Raw genomic sequence first — 7,953 nt, forward strand, 5'->3', positions numbered from 1 at the left:
AGGAAACAAAAAAAAAAAACCATAAAAGAAATATTATTAAATTACATTTCTTCAAAATTTAAACCTATTGCTCATCAAAAGACACCATTAAGTAAATGGTAAGGAAATAATATTCACAATAAATATAGCTGACAAAAACATATACACAATATATAAAAAACTCTTAAAAGTCAATAAGCAAAGACATACACTTTTAAAAGTGGCAAAAAACTTGAACACACATTTTACAAAAGAAGAGTTTGAAATGGCCAATTTGAATATCACACATGTGAAATAGCACTCAACATCATCGCTTATTGGGAAAATGAAATTAAAGTCACAATATGATACCATTGCATATTTGATAGAATGGCTACAATTAAAAAGACAATATGAAATGTTGGAGCACTGAAACTCTCATATATGGATGGTGGGAATGCAAAAATTATACAATTATCTTGGAAAACAGCTCAGCAATTTCTAATAATTTCAAATGTATAATTATCCTGTATCAACCAAAAAAGGTGCAACAATATTCATAGCAGCGTCATTCATAATAGGCCAAAGTGAAAACAACCCAAATGTCCATTAATGAGAAGATGAATTTTAAAATCATCAGTAAAAAAACTGTACCTCTATGACATAAGTCATTTTACTCTACATAAATCAAACTTCAATTTTAAATGGAGTTGAATGACCTGGAGATGATGAGCAAGGGCTTTTGGGACTATTTGGCACCTGTGAACAATGCAGATTAATACCAGCCACATGTATTTCTCATCTGAATATAAGAAATAACTTTGGAAATTTTCGGATGAGAGTACAAATGTGGGAATGAGAAGGTCAAAGATGATGCTATTATCTCATAAAAATTATCTTTGCGGTACAAAATTTCACTTTTCTTATGAATCAAATTATCTTTAGTCCAGATAATGCTTGTCCAGACGGAAGCAGACTTTGCTGCTCAGAATTCTTCAGATTCCTGTAAATTCGATGTGCATGGGAGCTGCCCTCTGGCGGTAATCGACAGGAGCCAGAGCTGCAGCAGTGCACTGTGGTCCTCCACAGCCACTCGGGTCCCTGACAGTGGAGCTGCTCAGCCCCACGGGCTCCTTAGGACTGCACGTGTCATCCTATGTTTTCAATGGAGATACTGGTTTGGCAACAGCTGCACAAGACTTTTGCATTGCCACTTCTGACACTCTGTTGAGTCAAGGGTTTCAATTAACACCTGGGACAACCCCAAATGTTACAAATTAACAGACAAAACAGTCATTGGATGCAGTGGTTTTCATGGAGACTGTCTTCCCTGACAAAGATTATTGCAGCAAAACTAAAGATGTATAAACATCCTAATAATAAGGCCATGACTACTGGGGCAATTGGAATGTTATTTACAATCCTGTATCCAGGCACTACTGTCCATACGATGGTTACAACATCGTCTGTCACCTGTGAACTTAAAGAATGGAAGGGAGCTATGTACAGCTTTGACCTGGTGGGTCCTACCAGAGAGACTCCTTCAAGGCTGGAGGTTCAGCAGATGCCACACTACAGCTCCTGCTTGACAATCAGATTTTTGTTAGTTTTAAGAACATGTAGAAGGTGAAGCATGTCCTGCTCTCCTTGGTCAGAGGCCACAGCTAGTGAAAGACGTCTTCATTTCTGCAGCCAAGAGGGACATGTACACTGAGCATGCACCCAGGATCTGCACTGTGACCCAAGAGGGCCCCAGGGAGGACACTGTTCCCCTGAGGAAGGACGCATTTCTGTACTATTATCATTAGTAAGTTCGAAACTGGTTAGTTTTGTACTTGGAACTGTCAGGCAAATTTGTTTTATTTTTTTTAAAAAAACCCCTAAAGTTAAAAATAAACAAATAAATAACTTGACTGTGCATATTCCTAAAGAAATAATGGGCTGGATAGTGACTTCATCTCATGAGGGCTGACCAGAGTGATGCGTCCCTCCCCTGTGAGACATTCCCATCTTTCTTTTTTTTTTCTTTTTTTAATTAAATATTTATTTGAATAACAAGTTTAAGTTCGAGTTGCAATGTTGGCAATGCAGGTTTTTAACACAGATCACAAAAAGCGTGCACAAAAAAGTACTGGCGCAAACGACAAAATAATGCTAAGAATTAGGCTAAACAGCTGCTGATTTTAAGAAAACAAAAGGCCTGAAATCACTATACAAAATATAAAATGTATTAAACACTACCATCCACAGAACAGTCTTTATTATTGATTATATTTAAAAATTATTTGCGTAATTATATATTGAATTGTAAATGAGTATTATACATGAACCTCCATTCGGAAGGCAATTCCTTGTAGCACTATAGAACATCTAATTACATTGCAAAAAGTATCCTTTTTTTGCTATCGTTCAACACGGCAAGTGCTTCACTGCTTGGAAAACCCTTTGAAGACAAAAAAGAAATCTTATTTCTTTTTTTGTAGCCTTCCTGATATTTACAGTAATATCAATAACTGTTTTATCGACATTCCCATCTTTCTTTGCCTTTCTAGCCCTATGCCTTCTACCTGGTAATGGACACAGGAAGCAGTTCTGGGAAGCCTAATCCTGCTACATGCCTGTAGAGGGCAGGTTAGCTGAACCAGAGATGTCTACCCAGAGAAGCCCAGTCTGCATCAAGATAGGTAACAAATGGAAAGAGATCATAAAATGGGAAATAATACCTGGAAAGGAAGGTGTCTTTTTTTTTTTTTTTTACCTGGAGTCTCACCCTGTCACCCAGGCTGGAGTGCAGTGGCATGACCTCAGCTCTCGGCAACCTCAGCCTAGAAGATTCAAGCAATTCTCATACCTCAGCTTCCTGAGTAACTGGGACTACAGTCATGCGCCACTGAACCCGGCTAATTTTTTTTGTTTTTAGTAGAGACAGGGTTTCACTATATTGCCAGGCTGGTCTCGAACTGCTGGTGTCAAAGGATCCACCCACCTCAGCCTCCCAAAGTGCTGGGATTACAGGCGTGAGCCACTGCACCCGGCCACTGGGAGTTGTCATTTTTATCTCAGCAGGAGGAGGATAATATTCTTAGCTGTTTCTCTCATATGTGGTGCTGATCATAGCCAATACAAGAAAATACCCCAAGATTTATTTCCCTTTGATAAGGAGGACTGGACCGAAGCCACATGGCAACGATTACCTGAGACATTATATACGAGATTTGGAGAGAAGACATCAGAGTTCTTTGATGACCTGCCTAAGCAACAGTTTACTGTTTTAGTCACATTTTGTTCTTATGCGTATCATGCTGATTCTCTGTAACACTAAGAGGATTCCTGCCTTTGAACCTCACTGGACATACTGTGACTGTCAGCTAACAGCTCTTCAGCATGTTGTTGTAAACCAGGATGACACCCCATTGTTAAAGCAAATACTTGGGTATGTGGGAGACATCATTGCTGTTGTCTGCCTAGTATATTGGAGTCTAGTTTGCCCTTTTAACTACAGCATGTGGTAATGTGTTTGGAAAACAATACAGGCAGGCATTCAAAAAATCACAATGATGTCTGAGAGGGGACTATTGACATGACATGGTTTTCACATACCAATGATGATCTCACCCTGGAACTTCCAATAGGATGATTATGGGAAGCCGTTGGGATACTTGAACTGAATGGCCCCTGGGAACTGAGTATGATAACCCTACAATCTCTTAAGGGGCACAGTACTTTTTAAATGCATGTAGTTTACTTGAATTAGTCTTGTATCACAAGTACTCATGGCTGCAACACTTGTCATCACAGACCCAGCATTGGTCCAGAGTACTAAGAGGGTCCAGAGTACTAGGAGGTTGGGAACTTGGTTAAGCATGGCAAGTAGAAATGACTTTTCCGGAGACTCATGCTTGTGGTCTAAATGGTCACTAGGGGGAGTCCTCTTCCAGGAAACTCACTGAACTTGCATTTGGCCCAGAAATACGATGAAGGAATGTGGTAGGCGATTCTCACATGGCTGTAAAGGAATACCTGAGACTGGGTAATTTACAAAGAAAAGAGGTTTAATTGGCTCATGGTTCTGGAGACTGCACAAGCATGGCTCAGCTTCCAGGAAGGCCTCAGGGAGTTTTACTCATAATGGAAGGCAAAGCTGGAGCAGGCCGGTCACATGAAAAGAGCAGGAGCAAGGCAGGGATACGGGCAGGTGCCACACCCCATATTTTTTTTTTTTTTTTTTTTTTTTTTTTGAGATGAAGCTTTGCTCTTGTTGCCCAGTCTGGAGTGCAATGGCACCAACTCAGCTCACTGCAACCCCTGCCTCCTGGGTTCAAGCAATTCTCCTGCCTCAGCCTCCTGAGTGCCTGGGATTACAGGCATGTGCCACCACACCCAGCTGATTTTGTATTTTTAGTAGAGATGGGGTTTCACTATTTTGGTCAGGCTGGTCTTGAACTCCTCTGGAGTCTCACTCTGTCACCCAGGCTGGAGTGCAGTGGCATGATCTCAACTTGCGGCAATCTCAGCCGAGAAGATTCAAGCAATTCTCATACCTCAGCTTCCTGAGCAGCTGGGACTACAGTCACGCGCCACCGCACCTGGTTAATTTTTTGTATTTTTAGTAGAGACAGGGTTTCACTATATTGTCAGGCTGGTCTCAAACTGCTGTACCCAGCCACCACACACTTTTTAAACAACCAAATTCAGGAGAACACACCCCCATAACCCAGATACCTCCCACCAGGCCCCACCTCCAATCCCCATGGGATTTCATTTCAGCATGAGATTTGAGCAGGACAAATATCCAAATCATATCATAGTATTTGAATGGACTATACATTTTACCCAACTGACTCAGCATCTTGCTTGTCAATAACTCTGGGCAAGAATCCATACACTCACTAAGGAAGGAAAAATTGCCATGTCAACAGCAACAGCACCTGATATATTTAAACAGCAGTTGTGCTGCAGGCTCAAGCAAGAGGAGATATGTTTATGGGAACACTATGGCCAACCTAACCTATGGTATATGGTAAGATGACTGGTAAGCATGCTATTTACTGCTACTCCCTCAGAGCAACAGTGTCAAAAAGTTGAAAGCAGTTTTGACTCTGTGATACAATTGGTATTACCTTGGATGACCCAAAGTTGATCCTTAACTGGCTCAAACTCTACCAATTGTGGACAGATGGGCAGTGCTCCACAACAATACCTGGAACCTGAGTTACTATAAAACGTATTCCTTGGGCCGGGTGCGGTGACTCACACCTATAATCCCAGCACTTTGGGAAGCCAAGGTGGGCGGATCACAAGGTCAGGAGATGGAGACTATCCTGGCTAACACGGTGAAACCCCATCTCTACTAAAAATACAAAAAATTAGCTGGGCGTGGTGGTGGGCTCCTGTAGTCCCAGCTACTCAGGAGGCAGAGGCAGGAGAATGGCGTGAACCCAGGAGGCGGAGCTTGCAGTGAGCTGACACTGTGCTACTGCACTCCAGCCTGGGCGACAGAGCAAGACTCCATCTCAAAGAAAACAAAAAAATTATTCCTTCGTGGATGAAGTGTAATTATGCCCCCAGACCAGAGGGAACCTAGACTTTACTGAGCAATGGCCTCTAGTAATTACACCAGTTATGGAAAATGTGTATGAGAAAATGGTATTTTTGCTGAGAAGGTTAGGAAATTGATATGATTATATTAATGTCCTGAACATTGTCTAATCTTTCTGCTATAGGTAATAAAGAATTTGTAGACTACATTATAAAAAATAAATGAAAAAGGTTGCCAGAATAAAAAGATATTTTGAGATGTCAAACTAAAACTTCCAGTTGACGCAATACTCATGGAGACTTATTGGCCAAAGAAAGAAGTAAATTTAGCTTTAAAAAAGTGACATATGTAACTCAACACCTCTGTTGAAGTCTGTAAAAATGCAGGTGAGGCCAGGCACAGTGGCTTACGCCTATAATGCCAGCACTTTTGGAGGCCAAGGCTGGAGGATCGCCTGAGGTTGGGAATTGGAGACCAGCCTGACCAACATGGAGAAACCCCATCTCTACTAAAAATACAAAATTAGCTGGGCGTGGTGGCACATGCCTGTAATCCCAGCTACTCGCAAGGCCAAGGCAGGAGAATCGCTTGAACCCAGGTGGTGTGGGTTGCAGTGAGCTGAGATCACGCCATTGCACTCCAGCCTGGATAACAAGAGCGAAACTCCATCTCAAAATAATAATAGTAATAATAATAATAATAATGCAGGTGATAGCAGAAAAAAAGGGAAGAGGAAGAATAGTCCAACTAAAAAAGACATAATAGAAATTTTTAAGTAAATATACTCATGGCCCAATGTGATTCTTGGGAAGGAATTCCAACTGCTCATTGAATAATATGGTCCTCATGGTTGCAGAGTTTTAAAATGTCTACTTTTGTGCATAAAATGTTGTAGAAGTTACTACATTAAGGATTACTTTCTAAGCTAGGTGATTTTGTCATTTGTGACAACATGGGTGAATCTAGGGGACATTACATTGAATGAAATAAGCCAGGCACAGAAAAACAGATACCACACGATCTCACTTATCTGTGAAATCTAAAACAGTCAAATTCATAGAAGTAAAGAGTAGAATGGTGGTTAGCCAAGGATGGGGATGGGGGAATGGACAGGGAAAGGTGGAACACTGCTTAAAGAGTACATAGTTTCCGTTCGACAGGAGGACTGGTTCTGGGGATTTGTTGCACAGTATGATGACTATAGTGAACAATAACATATAGATTTCAAAATGGCTGAAAGAGTAGATTTTAGATATTCTCACCACAAAGAAATGATAAGCATTTGAGTTGATTAATATGATAATTAGCTTGACTTGATCATTACATAATGTATATGTGTGTAGAAACATCACATTATACCCTCACAAATATAGGTGATTATTTGTCAATTAAAATTAAATAAAACTTTTTAAAGATTTTTTTTTTATATCGTGTCTTGCTCTGTCACCCAGGCTGGAGTGCAGAAGTGCAATCTTGGCTCACTGCAACCTCCACCTTCCAGATTCAAGTGATTCACCTGCCTCAGCTGCCCTAGTAGCTGGGACTACAGGTGTACACCACCAAGCGCTGTCAGTTTTTGTATTTTTAGTAGAAATGGGGTTTTACCATGTTGCCTAGGCTGGTCTCAAACTCCTGGCGCCAAGTGATCTGCCCATCTCAGCCTCCCAAAGTGCAGAGATTACAGGCATGAGCCACCATGCCCGGCAAAGCATTACTTTTTAGATAAGTAGATGAAATGTTAGATATAGTAATTAGCTTGATTTAACCTTTCTACAATGTATACATAGATCAAAACATCACACTGTACCACATAAATATATACAATTATTATTTGTCAATTAATATGTATAATTATCTTTTAAATGCCTAAGGAACATATGGCAAAGAAGTATTGACAAAAGTCAGAGGTAAACTGGGAGGAAAGAATTAACAGGTGGAGTGTAATCTTTTTTCAGCCTCAAGAAAATCTGAGGACTTGACTCTTGGTTTTATTTCTTACAACAGTAATTCAAAGAATGTACAGCATACCAGATCTATGATAAATTAGGATCCTGCTATGTAGTGAACCAACATGCTGCACCTCTTTGTTGATTTGTTAACTAGTAACTGGTTAACCAGTAATTGCTAGTAATTGACAAGAAGCAGCTGCACAGAAAAAAGAGAGCTAGAAATACATCTCAGGCAAGATGGCCGAATAGGAACAGCTCCAGTCTCCAACTCCCAGCGCGAGCGACACAGAAGACCGGTGATTTCTGCATTTTCAACTGAGGTACTGGGTTCATCTCACTGGGGAGTGCCGGACGATCGGTGCTGGTCAGCTGCTGCAGCCCAACCAGCGAGAGCTGAAGCAGGGCGAGGCATCGCCTCACCTGAGAAGCCCAAGGGGGAAGGGAATCCCTTTTCCTAGCAAGGGGAACTGAGACACACAACACCTGGAAAATCGGGTAACTCCCACC

General features: G+C 41.1%; 1 pseudogene; it reads left to right on the forward strand.

Annotated features, from left to right (window-relative positions):
- The first annotated feature begins 1,009 nt into the window (after positions 1 to 1,009).
- LOC112617699 lies at positions 1,010 to 1,766 on the forward strand (annotated as a pseudogene).
- Positions 1,767 to 7,953: the final 6,187 nt, after the last annotated feature.

The sequence above is a fragment of the Theropithecus gelada genome, unplaced genomic scaffold (assembly GCF_003255815.1).
Source record: "Theropithecus gelada isolate Dixy unplaced genomic scaffold, Tgel_1.0 HiC_scaffold_341, whole genome shotgun sequence".
Taxonomy (NCBI): domain Eukaryota; kingdom Metazoa; phylum Chordata; class Mammalia; order Primates; family Cercopithecidae; genus Theropithecus; species Theropithecus gelada.